The sequence below is a fragment of the Rhipicephalus microplus genome, chromosome 2 (assembly GCF_043290135.1).
Source record: "Rhipicephalus microplus isolate Deutch F79 chromosome 2, USDA_Rmic, whole genome shotgun sequence".
In the NCBI taxonomy this organism is placed as follows: Eukaryota; Metazoa; Arthropoda; class Arachnida; order Ixodida; family Ixodidae; genus Rhipicephalus; species Rhipicephalus microplus.
Window position 1 is genome coordinate 298,559,569 of NC_134701.1, and position 18,839 is coordinate 298,578,407.

Sequence of the window (18,839 nt, forward strand, 5' to 3'; positions counted from 1 at the left end):
AAATGCATTTTTTTTTTTTCATCAAAGGAAGTGAGAGCAACTTAGATTATTAGCAGGATTTGACTTTCGATAGAATGCAAGTGATAGCCTGTAAAATACGTTACGTTCTAAAACTTGCTATTGGCCGCGAGATCGAGCCGAGTCACTGCCTGGCGGCAACTGGCTCAAGTATTCAAGTTTGGGTTGCTCCGTGCGTCATCTGCTAGCCACGTCGTGTTTCTATGTGCGCGTATGTCATGCACATTCTCAAAGGTTGATTTGTCCGGGTGTCTCAGCGCAAGCATAACTGTTTGTACGTATGCCTGAAGCGACGTACGAAAGCATTTGTTCTTGCTCGACTGCTAATGCAGTGTAATAACAGGGTGTCTACCAATCCGGAAAACCTAAAAAGTCAGAGAATTTGGACCCTTCTAGAAAAGTCATGGAAAAGTCAGAGAATTTCTTGAAAACCTGTCCAGGTAGTGGAACTTGAAAGCAGTTCTGTGCAACCGTCACAAAAATAAGCACTACCATTGATCAAAGCTTCAAAAGTCGCTTTTTCAACTGCAACTACATTGAGCTGCTAGAAGGCATGTAAAAAAAAAAGACTGCATAACTATTGCTTGTTAGTGTAAACGTGAGAGGATACACCAACCCATAGAACACAAAGTTTACTGGTATTGCAGCACCTGGCATGGGAGGGAGCCTTGTTCATAAAATAAAAGTCATAAGAAAGGCACAGCATATTTATGTACGCCTTAATACACGGTACGTGGTGTAACCTGCGAGAGTACATTGTCAGAAGCGTCCCATCACTCCTGTGCAGTATATGTACAGCGGTCAGTGCCTTTAACACGAACGCTCCGCCGCGTGTCCTGCAGCAGTTTGATTGATGCTGACACCACGTACGTTTGGATTGTGTTGCCAAGATTCTAACCATACATGCGGACATACTATCCAAGCCCACTGAGGTATTATCTCGGCAAAAGCGCCCATCACTTCGTGTCTGGCATCAATCAAACTAGCCCTGGCCACGCATCGAAGTGTTCGGGTTGAAGGTGCTGACAGCTGTACAGTCATCTGTATCTGGATTCCAGGTGCACGTATGATGCAGGTTTTTTTTTAAGTGCGGAGCATTTTATAGTCACACCTACTCATAAATCCGGCATCAGCGGTGGTGTCTACACCCCTACTGCGCATGCTCACATCTCGTGCCAACTGTTGCTCCCCTCCCTCTTGTCTCGCAAGGCGGACGCAGGCAACGTCTGCTAGTAAAAACCGACTGCTCACGCGGCACAAATGTTCACTGACCACCTTGTATATGTAAGCACTGGATTGGGCGTTCGGAATTCAGTCAAGGTCATTTTTACTTGGCTTCCGCTTGACTTGACGCTTTTCTTGACTCGAGTAGGTGCGATGGAAGTAACGGTACCTTCAACCAGTTGCGGGGCACAACCCGAAATCAGTGTCGCACCACTCGTTGAAGGCAACGTTTCTTCTTCATTCAATAAATACAAATAATAAAGACAATATAACAATTAAGCATTCTTAAATTTTACCCAATTACGCAACATTCACGTGATACCCCACCGCTTTGTGACGCATTTACTCGGGTCTTCCCCCTGAGAAGATGCAGGTTTTTTCTTTGTCCAGAAGACACGTCTTTTACAAGTCTATTTGGTGGTCTGTAGATTTCGCATGTTCAGCGAGGGCTGTTGAGGCAACGCGTCGTTCCGTGGCATCTTGTTTGTGTCGTTAAACATTTTTCTTGAAATAACCACTTTTGCCAACGTAGTGGTTGTCACAATTGTGGCAGCCTATGGTATAAACAAGACCAAGGAAATTTCTGCTCGGCAACTTGTCTTTCGCATTGGCTAAAGAATTTCTTAGCTTTTATGTATGTACATGCACCATTTTAATGTCCGTTGTTTCTACATATCGCATAGCATATCTGACTTTGGAACCACAAGATTACTCACATCTGTATATTTATGCATGTTTGTCTAGGCAACGCCTCCTTTATTTCTTTCAATGCCATTGCAAACGCGTGCTTATAAATGGAAGCTGTCGGGTCGCGTTGCTTGCGCCACACGTGCTTCCGAGCGCTTTCCCCCAGAGATGCGATAGACATGTTTGTCACTACAATATTGTACATCTGTCAAATTTGTTCTTTCATGTTCCTTTTTTTTTTTTTTTTGTGGCTAGAAGCAACACCGCCACCACATAACGGCGCAATGCATCTAGAAGCGTTGCAGTGGCACTTTCCGATTGGTTAGCCGTATAGTGCCACGAACGGCGACGCACTATCTCAAAGCACCATATCTTTTTCATCATCATCATTTATTTTCCCTTAAGGACCCCTGACGGGGTATTACATAAAGGGGGGGGGGGGGGTCGAACAAGGATATGCAAAGGCGCTTACAGACCAAGAACATAAAGTAGGATACAATTCAAGAATTGGAATTACAGGGCTCTGATAATAACAGAACTCGTTATACAACTAATAGCATGATTCAAAGTGGCAATAAAAAAAAAGATGAGAGAAAGGCGACTGGCTACACACAGAAATTGCGACGGTGGGGTTGTAAAATAAGTTTTGAGTAAGGTTTTAAACTTCAGAGAATTACATTCGTTGGCTATTGCATTTGGAAGCCGATTTCAATCCTAAATTGTTAACGGGAGAAAAGATTTGTCAAAAGGGTTGGTGGAACCTTTTAAATTTTGGACACTCAAAGAATTGAAGAGACGGCGCAAAGTTCGAATAGGTGGGAGAAGCAGGGAGCCATGTAAGCAATAATAATTGAAATACAGTTTGTGAAATAAACAAAGGCGTGCTATTTTTCGTCTAAGATTCAGAGAGGTGAGAGACAGTGATGATTTTATAGTAGTAACACTTGTGCGGAAATTGTATTGGGAGGTTATAAAATGAGCCACACGATATTGAATGGCTTCGAGAGTGTCTGTTAAATAAGATTGGTGTGGATTCCAAATTGGAAAGGCATACTCGAGGTTACTGCAGACGTAGGTTTCGTAGGCGAGTTTACGAACTCAGGACGGTGATCAGGACAGGGATCTTCTGATGAAACCTAATGTTTTAGATGCATCGGCAGTAAGCTGTGCGATATGGCCCGTTTGTTAGATTGCTGTTAAGGGGAGACGCTCCTCGAAAGCACTTTTTTTTTGTTATTCAACTTAGAGCTTCAGAAATTGGACCACTGATGCAGTTTTTCCTCCTGATTCCAAATCTGTAATCAGTTTTTACATAAGTGCAATAGTTTGGGAGTTGTGTTTCAAGTAATGGTGAAACTTGATAAGTTTTCCGGGAACTTTCGCGCATACTAAATGTTCATGCAGAGAGTTGTTCAATGGCTCCTTTTGCTCCCTATTAGCCATAGAGTGCCGATATCTAGCTAGAAATTGTGCTCCAACTTTGAAACTATGAAAAAAACATCTGTGTAGCAAAGTACCCTTTTTTTTCCACTCGACCACCATTAAATTTATTCATAGATATTTACAGCTGATAGGTTGTGCTGATTCAAGTAGATATCGGCACCCTACGCACTCTCCTCAATGTGTGTGCCAAATTTCGTCGTCGTATGACCATTCTAAGTGCCCGAAACACTTCCCGCAAAAAATGCAATTTGGCCAAAATTGCGAAATGAGAAAAACGCGTTTGAAAGTTTGAAAGTCTGTATTTACAAAAATGAAAAACGCAGTAGCACGAAACTTGTGCTGAACACATACACACATGTCCAGAGGGAATATCAGTTGTCTAAAACTCTCCAGCACCGTAGGTTTTCCCTTCCCGGCTGGTGCAGCAGGACTCTTCCACCCGGGCCCTCTTGGCTGCACTGCGACGGTGTGCCCTCGCCTCAGCGGTCTGACGCACATTCATCTTGTGCATGCGCATGCTGTCTCGGCGGTCGCTGAGGGTAACCAGGGCCTCCGAAGGAAGCACCCCAAGCTCTTCCAGCACCTTTTCAAAGCTCGCGTGGCCCCGGTTGAACCACAGGACTGCAATGGCTGTGGCTGTTTCCACAGCAGTCCGGGAAGCAAACCGGGTCTTTGGACACAGCAGCCATATTTTGCTGTTCAGGGACTCGGCCGCGTTCTGTGTCTTGCCGTGGAGGCACCGGGCAAGCAGCTTCGCATCTGTGAGACGCTTGTAGATTGGGAGGACTGCCAAACCCTGGGCCTTGGTCAGGAGGGGGGTGTGGCACGGTGCAGGCTGGCCCTGCGCCTCAGCACGTCGGTGCTTGCACCACGAGTCTGGGCCTGCAGGACAGAACTTGTGACTTCCAGCACCGTCTGTTGAGCACGAGTGCAAACATGAGGCCCATATGGCAGTGTACATCTTGTGGACATTTCCCCGATTGTTCACAATGGCCACCTGAAAGTAAGTTTGAAGCTTCTGGATGGTGGTCTCCTTCAGCTTCTCCCCTCGTGGAAGTGGCGTTGGCAGCTTCCGCAGGCCGGTGCCCAGACGTTTCGCCACGTGGTTGGTGCACTCCTCTTTTTCAATTGGAGTGTCAGGGTACACGTTGGCATCACAGACCCCGTTGTAGGCCTTGCTGTCTCCATCGCTTAGGAAGATGGTGAACCGCAGGGGTGTCTCATAGTCCACAGTCCTCTGCCAAATGCGCACTGCAGCTTCGGCCTCCATGGCATGCGAAGAACAGTCGCAATTCTTCTCACAAACGGGATGATGAAACGCCTGCCATGTTTCTTCATCGCCTCCCATGTCGTTATGCAAACTGCACGCCAGGCAGAAGTTGGAAAGCACTTCATAGTCCAGGCACAAACCAGTGTCCAAGGACACTACAGTTCCCACACCATTGTGGCTTTTGTGGCCTCTTTTTTGCCATGTGCCGTCAAACATGACTGGCACGTCACTGTTACCAGCCACCTCTTTGGTGACGCTGCGTGCCCTTTGCATGTTTTCACAGACAGCCTTCACTGCCGCACTGTGAATCTTTTTGCCGATAGCATGGAAGGTCTTATGGTGCATAGGGTTTGGCAATCCAACTACTGCACAAAATCGTGAAAGTTGCTCATGCCCGATACCGACGGCACGCGCTGCAAGCACCACTTTCAGGTTCACGGCAAAGGCGTCACGCGAACTCCCGCTGTCGTAGCTTCTGCTTGCACCGCGGCCGCCATCTGACGCGACCCGCTTCGACGAGTACGCGGACGAAAGGATGCTCTCCGAGCACTCCGCATTCTCGCAGTGTAGCTCCAGAAACGCCGAAAGGCCTTTCCGCTTTTTATTCGGTGCCCGAACTGCGAGTTTACTCTCGTGACAAACGGGGCATGCCGCGCCTGCGACGACGGCCGTCAATGCACCCAACTCGCACAGCACTACGCTTTCGGCACGATCGGCATTCGGCCTGACGTCGTTTTCGAATAACGCGATCTTTTTCTGCGATGCACTCACAAAATTCACTGCAGCGTTGATCTCGTCGTCGCAGTTGCCATGGTCGACGTTGCCGTGGTCGATGTTAGGCCTACCGGCCGCTGGCCCGTCGCGGACATTTTCGTTGGTGGTGGCTTTCTTGTACGTCCTCCGCCGCTTCCCTCTGAACTTGTTCTTACTTCTGTATTTCCGATGGTCGGCAACGGCCTTTTTCGGGCTTGCCATCGCACGAAAACAGCGAAAAATAACTCCGGAAAACAGTGAAGCGAACTACGGCAAGAAAACACGGGTGCTGTCAGCCAATGGCGGCCCTGCGTTAGTGGCGCGCGGTTTGAAACGGCGGGAAAAGACTGTTTTTGTTGCTTTTGTTTTTAGATTTTTCGTGAACGTACGAGACTTCAAGAACCGGGATCGTGGAGAGTAAGGACAACTCTACACGAGCCAGCGGCCGCAATATGGCGGACAGCTCTCTTCGCGGCCCCGCGAGCACGCGAACAGCAGCCCGTTTTGTGTAAATTTCGTGATGCCGCGCGTCACTGCCGCTCACTCAGACGCGTTTTTCACTGACTTCTGATGCTTATTTCGCTGTGATATTTTCAGATGTCAAAATATAATGTATAAAGATGATAAAGCAACAAAAAACAGAAAAGGTGAAATTTGGAAAAAAAACGCGACTTTTCGACCCGCGTCTCCCCTTAATCTATAAAGAACACCAATTTTCAATCACATATAAATCATTTTGGAGGACAAAAGTTGATCAGAGCCAGCTTGAACGCCAACATAGTAAACACGAGGAATGAAGAACACCAATATTCAATCACTTTTAAATCATTTTGGAGGGCAAAAGTTGATCAAAGCCAGCTTGAGGGCCAACATAGTAAACACGAGGAAAGCAAGACACCAACCCACAGATCTGTACGCAACTAAACGAAAAATTACATTGTATGATTTTCGTCATGAGGCACTACATTAGGGGGCTCCCTCGCCTATGACAGCAAATCACACGCGAAGGCTAGGCGGTGGGCGAGAACATAGAAGAGCTAAAGGAGAGGGTGGTGAACAGCTGGATCGGGCGCATCTGGCTGGCATTGATAAAATGGAGGTGTTGGTCTAGGAAGCGATGTCAACTCTGCTTGAAGGCGGTCTGGTTTGTCTAGGCTAGAAGTGCCATCAGCAAAAGCTTGCCTGGCTACATACTAATGCCTTTTATTATTATTATTATTATTATTATTATTATTATTATTATTATTATTATTATTATTATTATTATTATTATTATTATTATTATTATTATTGGTGATAAAACAGCAAATGACTTCAGCTACACACTTACTGCGAGTAGCTCAAAGGTAGCACTTGGGTAACTTCAGCTAAATTTCTCATTTCAGTTTCGTGAGATTGTTAAAATAAATCGGCAATTATTTTTCAGTGTCAGGTCCACAGATGAGTACGTAAACCAAGGTAACATTCGTTATTCATTGTGGAATCAAGGAAGCTGTTGCACCTTGACCGATTCCTTCTTGCCACCACATATTCAAACGTCGGCACTTTATACGCTGCCCCAGCTTTTGTTGTAGTTGTCCGAGGACTTTCATTGCACTTACTGTGTCGGAGCCCAAGACATAAAATAATTGATTGATATCTTGGGTTTAACGTACCAAAACCACCATATGATTATGAGAGACGCCATAGTGGAGGGCTCCGGAAATTTTGACCACCTGGGGTTCTTCAACGTGCTCCCAAATCTGAGCACACGGGCCTACAACATTTCTGCCTCCATCGGAAATGCAGCCGCCGCAGGCGGGATTCGATCCCGCAACCTGCGGGTCAGCAGCCGAGTACCTTAGCCACTAGACCACCACGGCTGGGCCAGAGACATAATATACAAACATGCATGTGCTTGTCGGAGAAAGAACGAAAGAAAAATATGAAGTTTGACTCTGTTCTTGCAATGTTGTCGTTACTCGTTGTCAAAGCAAGGTACACAAAATATGAGAGTAATTTTTTTTTTTTTTGCTGAAAAGTACAATTTTAAGGTGTGTAAATTAGGCTGGGACCCAAATACAGCAATCCAAGTCGAATCAGATCTAATCTATTCCACATCCTAAGCGGCGTGGGCTACATCCATCTTATAGTAAATATACTCCAGCGGTAGAACCGGCCAGGCATTTGTGTTCTCATTTTACATGGATGTCGTGAGATGGCACCACTTCTATGTTTCCTAGCAGCTTTAACTGCAATGTGAAGGTTCGTTAGGTGGCGTCCAAGAACGCAGACGCGGCCGCGTCTGCTTCTGCTTCTTTAAATGTTTTCGGACATCTTTCTTGTAATCTCTACCGATCCACTAGACTTTTCTAAACCAGTTTTGTGCAAGCTATCTCACGACACAGTTCTCGTTGGGGTGAGTGAACTTTTCGGCGAGTTATTGAATTACAAGTGTGCGAAGCAAGGGGCGCGCCTCTAAGATTAATCCTTCAGCTACGAGTACCGAGCTAAAGCTCACTTCGAGGCAGCGCCGGGCCTCGTCAGACCCCTGTCGCACCTGACTAGACAGCGAGGATGCCCGAGATGGTGACAGTTGAAGGCATGGACAACATTGGAAGACTTCGACAAAGCGGGTTGGACCACCGCCCTTGGCGCCCGGCGGAATCGAAATCCAGCAAGAGACACAGCGTCTGCTACTGCTTCCAAGCCTACGGCAGACACAGCAAAGAAGCATGGTTTCAACGCTCACTCCCGCTCGACAGTTCAGAAGGTTGTAGCTGCTTCGCGACTCCCTCGGCTACCCAGAGACCAGATAAAGGTCATTGTACGGCCCCCCAGAAAGCTGGACGTTTTGAAGGCAGACTTGGTACTGCTGTCGAGGGCCCTGACTATGGCAGCTGGGCTCACCGAATAAGAAGCATCGGAGAATACAGTCTGCCTCAACAAGGTACAGATTATACTTGTTATTTCGACTCCGGTCAGATCCAACGCAGTCGCAGATGCTGCAATCCAGAAACTTCATACGAAAGTCGGCACATTTGATGTTTCTGCCTACTTAGCCGCCCCAAAAAACACTTGTAAAGGTGTCATCAGGAATGTTGACCCCTCGATAGAAGAGCACGCCCTCAGAGCCATGATTCTCAATAAACGAAGCCTGACCGTCATTGAAGTCAAGAGAATCAAAAACACGCATGTCGTTATACTCTTTGGTGGGCTTGAGTTCCCAAAAACCTCATGTGCGTAACGCCCTTAGTGCCATGTTCCTTTTACAAATGCCAAGTCGATGTTTGTCATGCCTGCGACTGAGTCGGGCACCGAGCCGACGTATGCCACCAGAGCAAAGTAGAAAGAAGTAAATGCCACAACTGCGAAGAAGCACTCTCCAATGATGCAACAGAAGCCCACTGTTGAACTCCAAAATGCAAGTTTTGTGAAAGTGATCACCCAACAGGTGACCATTGCTGCAGCAAAAGATGCCACATCCCATATGTTGTGCGACGACGCAAAGACGCAACCGACGCAAAGACGATAAACCGACGCAAAGACGAAGCAAAGACGATAAAGACGCAACCGCTCCGAGAAAGAAGCCAATGTTGACGAGGTTAATGGCCCCTGAAGAAATGCAATCAGACATGGCAGATGGTTCTATTACCAAGTGGCTCTCCAGCTCCAGAGGACGTTCCAGAGGACGTTGCCGTTCCAGAGCACACTCCCGTTCCACAGGGCACTCTCAATCCGGCGGGTGCTCCTGCTCCAGGGGCCGATCCAGGTCAAGACATCTTGGCAAGAAAATGACCTGGGCGACATCGTTCGTGACAGCGCCTCTGCATCGACAACACCGACAACTTCAAAGCAAGGTAACGTACAGCCAGAGCATGTGGCATATTCATGAATACACACACTAGAACAGCAAAAAAAAGCACTCAGACAGGAACTAGCTGAACTGAAGGTAACTCTCGCCAGGCTAAAAGGACGTATCCTAAAAGACACACCGCTACCCATCCCTCAATTCTTAGGACTTGGTTGCGTCCTGTAGCCCAAACAAATGCAGGGCCGTCAACATTCAAAGATATGACTGCGCATTCGACGTAGACAACTTTATGTATGACGCCAGCAAAGCTCCTTTTAACGTCTCGGCTAATGACATCAAAGCCAAAAAGCACCGCAAGACGAAGAGTAAGTTCACTAAGTTTCAATCGGCAATTGCTGACATTAAAGAGGGACTAGTACAAATTTGCGCCTGACTCGATCAACTGGAAAGACCGGAAAGCCACGAGAACGATTCCCACGCTGGACTAAGGGTCCATCTCTTCCCCGGGACCCCAACCAGGGCTGCCGACACCCCTTCAGCCACCAGGCCCACTTGGTGAAGTGAACACACAGGGGGGAGACCGCCAGGTGGCGCCGTTTTGTTTGGCTGGCCGCATACAGTGCTCCGCTTTCACGTGTTCTTGGCTCGTTACCGGGCCCCGCCAGTGTCTGGACAAGCTCACTATTCCTTCTAGAAGACTTCCGGGACACGCCGACACCATCCGGGCCCCGGTCCGACCCCAGGCTGGCCCCCCAGGCCCCTTCAAAAGTACGAAGCGGCGCGGCGCCGCGCTAACCCTAACGCGCCGCGCCTGCACCTTCACGATGCAGAGTCCCGCCCAGCACTCGTCACCAACGACAACTGACGTCCTGTCGGTAAGCCCAGCCTCCTCTGGTCGTACCGCTGATACAACCGTGCCTCTGCTGTCAACATCTGGCAAAGTCACCAGCCCCGCGCCGACAACAATACAGCAACAGGCAGCGTTCCTCAACAGCACGCACGGTCCAGCAACGTGCAACGCTGGTGGCGTCTCTGCTACTCTCAGCTTGATAGCCACGCAAAGGCCGGAGCCCGAGAGCCGTAATGCAGCGTTGGCGTTGCAATCAACCACGCCTGCTGCTCTCCCCACCTTATCTGCGTCTGGCCTACCCATTGGAAATTCCGAGTCTGTCGACAAGCGCGTTTCGACGAGCGTCGTTCCTTCCATCGTTGAAGTTTTGCCTTCCATCACTTCAGCTGACGACTTATCGACGGAAATGGGACTTCACGGCATCGCAGGTCAACGAAGACAATACGCCATCCCCTGGAGGCTGGTGGAACACCGTTAGTGCCAATCGAAAACCTGCCTCGACCGCCCGCCCCCGCTCCGAGCTCATCACCGTCGGAATCCAACTTCCACCTGGAACACTCACGCCGAAACTGCCTCTCTATGACCTGCTTTCTACCATCATAGCCGCCGCAAATCTCTCTCCCAAGACCAGTGCGGAGGTCACCCTTCAAGCCAAACCTGCTCAGAGCCTTGTGTTTCTGAAAACTCACTCACCTCTCACTGCCCACCTCCTACTCTCCCTCACAAGTCTGGAACTTAATGGTAAGCCGATCACCATTAAGCCCTATGCCCCCAGTCCTCCAATGTCATGTCTCGGCGTCATACACAACGTCGGTGGTCACTTCACAACACCTCAGCTCTTGCATGACCTCGAATCCTTTACTTCAAATATACTCGCTGCACGTATGATGGGCTCCACTGAATCCGTCCTCATAACATTTGCTGGAACCATCATCCCTCGCTTTGTGTACTTCAAACGCATCTCTTTCCGATGCCGTCCACATAAACCAAAGCCCCCTACTTGCACTTGGTGCCTTGCTATAGGGCACCATGCTCATCAATGCCCCAAACACAGCGTTCCGGCGAAGTGCCGCCGCTGTGCGTCTCCTCTACCAGCAGATCCCCATGCTCACGTTTGCGCCCAACCCTGGTGCATCCATTGCCAAGTCAACACCCACTCATCTCTCGACTCCACCTGCCCCTACCTTCTAGCTAAGCAACGCGACTGCGCCAAAGCAGCTTTTCTCCGTCGCACAGCCATGCGCCGAGCCATTCAGCCTTCGCCGCCCTCCTCTTCAGCGCATGAGTTCCTATCACCTCCCGCAACATCCCCCCCGGGCTCATACGCCGCTAAGGTTAAGGGAACACCTCTTATGTGCACTTCTTCATCAAACACACCTTCACCATCTTTAAGTAACGAGAGCCGCTCCTTCGATCTGCTACTGGCTATGTTGGAGCGCAACCAGCGCGAGCAACAATGCGTCTCAGATGAGCTACAACAGAAAATACTCGCACTGATGCAGACACTCGCAACTACCACATCCTCTCTTACCTCTCAACTCACGGAGCTAAATAAGCAACTCACCACACTTACCGCCCCGACCTCCAGCTCCCATGTAACCAAATTGGCCGACATGGTCGAAACCAACACCACTGGGCATCACACTCGTTTGGTCCAGCTGGAAAATTCAATTGTCCGGATTCTTACGACCCTCGAAACCCAATCTAAGCAACTGGAATCTTTCACCTATATGCTTAACTCCCTGCAAGAGTCGCTTCCCCCGGCAAAAAAGAAGGAACGCGCACGCGTAGGCGCTTCCTCTACTTTAAAGACCTAGATGGCGCGTGAAAAGGACCTCGATATTTTATAGTGGAACTGCCGCAACTTTCGTCATAATAGGACCCCTCTCCACCAATATCTTCTCACCCGCCAAACATTACCCCATTTTCTCCTTATACAGGAGACTCGGGCGGCCCTTGCTGTCCCGGGCTACCGTGCATATCACGCTACGACGGGAAAGCCACTTGCGTCCATTTATGAATGACGTTCTCGTTGAACCACTAGACGTACCCTCCCCCCCTCCTGAAACATTTAGTTGGTGTGGTCTATTACCAACCATCTACCCGTATTTCTCTCGCTCTGATGTCCTTTTACAACCCCCCTGTCACGTCCTCTTTGTTTAGTGCTCTCGGAAAATTCCTGCCCTCCCTTCTATCGACCACCCATATCCTCCTTGGGGGTGACTTTAATGCTCCTCATGGGCTCTGGGGTTACCCCCAAACACTCAAACCAGGTCGCCTTCTACACTGCCTCGCCCAGGAACGCCATCTCACCCTTCTTAATACTCCTGACACCCCTACTCGAGCGGGCACTGTTTCACAGCGTTCCACTACACCCGATCTCACGTTCTCTCAGAGTTCCCTTCCTTTTCACTGGCAGGTGTCCGCTGAAAATATTTTCAGTGATCACTTTCTCATACACATCACCACCCCTCTTTCACACAATAGGCGGAAACAACGAGTCGCTCACACTGACTGGAAAGCATTCCGTAATAACCTTTTGTCTCACTCATTTAAAACTTACGACAACTGGACGTCGCGGACCTCCGCAGCAATGACATCCTGTAGTCGCTGCGCTCATTTTCAACTCCCCATTCCTGACCCTGATCCTCACTTCCTCCGCTTACGGCGACGTCATCAATGTTTGAAACGCGCTCTACGCTCCCAGCCACACAACGTCCAACTTTCCTTCCGAATTGATGCTCTGCGGGCTGAAATTATCGCTTACGGCACTTCTCTCGAGCACTCTCGTTGGAACACGCTGTGTGGCGGCCTTGGCTCCGCACTGCACTCACGCTCTATATGGTCTCTGTTTAGGTCTCTGTTAGGTACCAAGTCTGCCGTTGCTCCCACCTTAGCTAAAGCTCTCGCTCAAGGGACTCCATCTGATGTGTTTGAAAATTTAAAATCTCTGTATCTCCTACCCCCCCTCACACCTTCCTACCCAGATTACTGTGGCGAAGCTAACCCAGACCTGGACCGCCCAATCACACTCAGGGAGCTGGAAGCTGTCTTAGCCACTCAATCTACCCGCTCGGCACCCGGTGAGAATGAGATAACATATACTACATTACGTAATCTCCCCGACAACGCAAAGGAATTTCTCTTACACACATTCAACGAAGCATGGAACAGCGGCTGTCTTCCAAGCTCTTGGACATCATCTCTAATTTGCATGATTCCGAAGCCGGCCAAACCTCCATCTCTCTCTAACCTTCACCCTATTTCTTTGACGTCATGCGTTGGCAAGACTCTTGAGCGAATGGCCTTGACTCGACTGTCTGATTTTATTGAGGCGAAAGAGTTTTTCCCTCCTTCTCTTATTGGCTTCCGGCGCCACGTTTGTGCGCAGGACATGTTCCCTGTTCTTCAGCATACTTTTCTTTCACCTTCACGTAGTCAGATCCATGCGCTTGTAACCGTCGATGTACGGAAGGCATTCAATGGCGTGAGTCATGACCACATACTCGCTCAGCTCTCCTCCCTGTCATGTGGCTTCCGCATGTATTCTTACATCAAATCATTTCTTTCCAATCGAGTTGCTCGCTTTAGAGTCGATACTCATTTGTCTAACCCACACTCCCTCACCCACGGCACTCCTCAAGGTGCCGTACTATCTCCTACTCTATTTAATATGGCTATGGCCCCCCTTGCCTCCCAACTGTCCCAAATACCTGACCTCCACCATATTTTTTATGCAGACGACATCACTCTCTGGTGTACGTCTGGATGTCCCGGCCACGTGCAGGATACTTTGCAACGTGGCCTGAACCTTATCGCTTCCTTTCTCGCTACTGCTGGCCTGTCCCCTGCACCGGAGAAATGTGAACTACTTTTGCTAAACCGGTCTGCGAACCAGCGCTCCCACAATACCCTCATCTCCCTACATATTTCTAGCTCTCTCATCCCCACTGTTCAGCAATGCAAAGTTCTTGGCTTTCCTTTGCACGCGACAAAGAACGCGCAGGCCCTCATCACGCTGTGAGGACTTGCCACTCGGTGACCCACCTCCTGCGACGCATTGTCACTCGGCAGTCGGGGCTCCACGAGGCTCATGCGTGCCGGGTTGCACATGCGCTTGCCCTTAACAAGTTCTTGTACTTTGTACCCTACGTTCATTTCACCGAAACGCAAATCAACACACTCGAAAGAGCTCTATTAGGCCTATACAAGGCAACTCTAAACCTCCCTCTCACTACCTCTACCACTAAGCTCTTTGCCACAAGCCTCTTCCATCCATTACATTCTCTCATTTCTCTGCACCATGACTCTCAGATTGCCCGTCTTTCTCTCACTCGTCAAGGCCATTGGCTATTAGCCCAAGCCGGTATCCCTCACATTCCCGTTTCCGTTCCCACCTTGCCTTCTGCCGCTAGCACCGCTGCTTCTAACCTTCGCATCCTTCCCCTCCCATCCAATATGTCTCCCGTTCTCCACGCCGGCCGGCGTCATGGAGCAGCACAGCATCATTCTCCTCTCTCTACACAGGGAGTTGCCTACACGGATGCCTCATACATGGCTCCTCGGGGCTCGTGTGGCTACGTTATCTACCATCCACACCTTTCAGCACCTAACACGCACACCAGCGGGCCATACTTACACCCGCCAAAGGTACTTTCGCTCGAGGTCCTTTCCATGGTCCACGCCATGCTGTCATTTTCCTCCTTCCCTTCTCTCCCCGAGTACATGATTTACTCCGACTCTCACGCTGCCATCCGTCACATGCAGAACAACACGTTGCCCCCTGCTCTTCAACAGGAGGTCGAGCGAGCGGCCTCTGCTCTTCAACCCTCCACTGTCTTCCTCCACTGGGTTCCTGGGCATTCGGATATTAACGGCAATGAGCTAGCTCATCAGCTTGCCCGCGATATATTGCACAGGGCACCGTTTATTCCCTGGCCCACACCTTCGGCAGACAGTGAGAGCTCCGCGAATAACGATGGGCAGATCTCCTTGCGTCACACTATCAAGGAGGTATATCTACAGCTCCGGCTCGACAAGCGTCTTTACCCTCCCCCTCATCCATCACTCACTGCGCTCGAGGCTCGAACTCTATGGCGCATCCAAATGAACTGCCTGATAACCCCCTCTCGCCTTTTCCTTTATAAATATAGGTCTAACCCCTGCTAACCTAATTGTCCCTCCCCATACGCTGACCTGTCACACTGCCTGTTTTACTGCCCAACTGCTCAGCAATCCAGCTATTACCCTCCCCCATCCCTTTCCATCACCTCCTGGCTCGACTGGATCGGCGCCGAAGGGGAAGAAGAAACAGCATCGACTGATCGCACAGGCGGTCGAAATACTCGGCCTGTAAATTTGGCTGAATAAAAGTCTATTACTACTACTACTACTACCACAGGGGGTCATGCTAAGTCAACACCATGGATAGCACACCACAATTTCTCAAGATCTGGCAATGGAACTGTAATTCATTCAACAAAAAGAAAGCTAACCTAACTCAACTAGTAAGATCATGTAAAGAAAAGCCCCATGTCATCATCTTACAGGAGTGCAGGGCAGAAAAGAGCATTAAAAACATGTCCTTCTCGGGGTACAGGGCTCCCAGGCCAACCCTAGACCCTGACTTCAAACAAGCCAGGGGCATTGCCACCGTCATCCGTAAGGACATCAGCTTTATGGAAAGGAAGACCCCAACATACAAGAAAGGCCTAGAATCTATACTAACAGAAATCATTCCGAGTCGAACCCTTAACGCCCACCTTTACATACTGAACTTATACAGTTCTCCAACTGACTCGGGAACTTTACCAAACTCCTAACATCGGCCGCGTCGCAAGCCAAGGACAGGCTGTTGATCGTTGCCAGCGACTTCCATGCGCACAACGTCTGGGGCTACGGTACAAATGACAGGGAAGGTCTTAACCTTGCGGAGTGTGTGGACAACCTCAGCTTGAAGTTAATCACGGACTCAAAGTTCCCGACACACAGAGGCAATTCTGTTCAGCGAGACACCACCTTCGACTTGACGTTCCTGGGAAACGTGGAAGGGTCGTGGGGCAATCATCAAGAGGACCTTGGCAGTGACCATTTCATCCTAGAAATCAACGTTCGTATCACACCCGCTCCACCTAAGACGTACAGGCATGTCGACTGGGACCTTTTCCGAAGAATATGGGGTAGCGAGGACAACTAAGGAGAAACCTTCGAATAGCTTTTGGAAAAATGGAAAAGTACGGGGGCGAAAGCCGCTAAAAAAATAACCTTGGACCTGGAGGTGCCAGCCATGGACTCCAGACTCGCACACCTCCTGGAAGCGAAGATTGCGCTGAGAGAACGATGGAAAAATCTGTAGCTGAACGGTAGGTTGCTTTCTAAACTAATGGAAATAAACAAAAAGTCGAAGAACATTCCTGAAAGCTGAGTGTGCAACAATGGGATGAGGTTTGTAATGAGGCGGATGGTAAAATGAGACGGGGAAGCAAGTGGAGCCTTGTCAAGAAACTATTCGCCAACAGCAACAAACCGACCAAGAGCAATGCCCGGATAATGCTCGATAGACTCGTCCATCTGCACACAAATGAAGGCACAAGTCCCCAGGCAGACATATACCTTGGCAGACATATACCTGGCGATAAAAAGCAAATCAATCCCCTGGGATGACCCAACACGCGAGTACAAGGGGACACCTCAACGCCCACTGGATCGTCCTTTGGAGGTCTCCAAGGTTGTGCACATCCTTCATGGCCTAAACGGCCGCTCGGCCCCTGGTCTAGACGGATTAACTAACAAACTGCTCAGAAATCTGGATGACCAAGCCATCGAAATCGTTACAAACAAAATAAACGATGTATTGACTACAGGCCATATACCGGAAGAATGGCGAACTGCCAATATAATTCTCATCCCCAAACCCGGATAACCGCTTCATGCCGAGAACTTGAGACCTGTTTTCCTTACTTCGTGCCTCGCGAAGGTCGCCAAACATGTCATTTGCAATAGAATTGCACTGCGCATCGAAGAAAACAGCCTTTTTTGCCACAATCTCATAGGCTTCCGAAAATCATTATCAACACAAGACGCCATGCTCCTCATCAGGAGCGCTGTCATAGACAATAAATCAAGAGACGAAAAAGGCATCCTGGCGCTCAACCTAACCAAGGCCTTCGACACGGTCAGACATGAACACATCCTCAATGAAATCTCCACTTTAGATCTCGGAGTAAAATTTTACAACTATGTTGGACGGTTTTGGCTGACTGGATGGCCATTACAAACATCAGACAAATCAGAAGCCAAACGCACAAGCTGGGCAACATCGGCACCCCCAAGGGTCAGTGCTTTCGCCGCTTTTTTTTCAACATTGCAATGCACTATCTGTCCAACAAACTCTCGAAAGTCTATGGGGTAGGGCACGTGATTTGCGCGTACAACATTACCATCTGGTCTACAAGTGGCCCACTAGGCACCCTGGAGCAGAATTTACATGGGCTAGACACCACACTAGCTTTCCTTCTAAATATGGGGCTGAAGCTATCTTCCAGCAAATCACAGCTCCTTCTGTGTAAACACGGCCCCAGGAAGGGAAAGCTTTGTCCCTGTTCACCTACACACCAAGGACGGAGGTAGTATCCCAAAATGTAGCACAATCAAGGTACTGGGCATGGTCAATGGGGCTTACTGCGGTGGCAACGTGGAGGCCCTCAAACTTATAGAGAAGAGTGTCCTTAATCCCGGCTGCGGCGGCTGCATTTCCGATGGAGGCGGAAATGTTGTAGACCCGTGTGCTCAGATTTGGGTGCACGTTAAACAACCCCAGGTGGTCGAAATTTCCGGAGCCCTCCACTACGGTGTCTCTCATAATCATATGGTGGTTTTGGGATGTTAAACCCCACATATCAATCAATCAAAAGAGTGTCCTTAGCTTCACTTGGGTCTTATCAAGGGTCTCTAGTAGAAGGGCTGGTCTGAAAGAGGACAACCTCATGAAAGCATTTCACGCCTTTCTCATCAGCCACACGAGCCTGTGTGGCTGATCAGTCCTGAGCCTCCCTCGCAACACTAGTGCGGAAGGACTCCTCTAATTGGGCTCGTACAATACAGCTGCCGAACTCTTCGAAGCACAGCGACATGCACAGATTAGTCGGCTCTCGCTCTCAAGGGCGGGCAATAAGATCTTGATAGAAGCCAGCCTTCAGTCCCTCTTCATGCTGCCAGAGAAGTGCCTACTTTGCACACACGCCATAAAAGAAATAACAGTTGATCCGATTCCCAGAAACATACACCCAACCCACAATGAAGGACGAAGAAAAGCAAGAGCCAAGGCCATACTCGCCAAGATCATGTGTAACGATACGAAAGTCTTCTTCAATGATGCTGCCAAATATTGGAATCGAGTTGCCTACACAGTCTCTGTGGTGGACGCCCATGGCTCGCTCGTCAACGCAGCCACGGTAGTTACCAACTTCACCCACAAAGCATAGAAAATTGCCATTACGCTAGCCCTTTGAAGCTGCGCGGGAGCTTCTGTCATTTACTCGGTTCTAGAACAGCTATATGAACTTTTTTGGTGGCCCTAGTCTCTTCGAAGGCTGCTACAGTCGTTAACAGGCTCTTCAACCAAGATACGAAGGAGGAAAATTTTCTGTCCTCATACATTGCATGGTTCTCGGCTCACATGAGAAACAGTTCTGGCTTTCCTGGCAACCCAAACGAGTCGGCACACCAACTGGCGCGAGAGCTCATTTGCCGCGTCAGTGGTCCACCCCCTCGCTTAAATGCAGCCCGCAGGAACCTCGACC

General features: G+C 49.3%; 1 protein-coding gene across 2 annotated transcripts in view; it reads left to right on the plus strand.

The window, feature by feature from the left end:
- Window positions 1–18,839, plus strand: part of Hip14 (palmitoyltransferase Hip14) — a 297,274-nt gene that overhangs the window by 238,839 nt on the left and 39,596 nt on the right. The window lies entirely within an intron of this gene.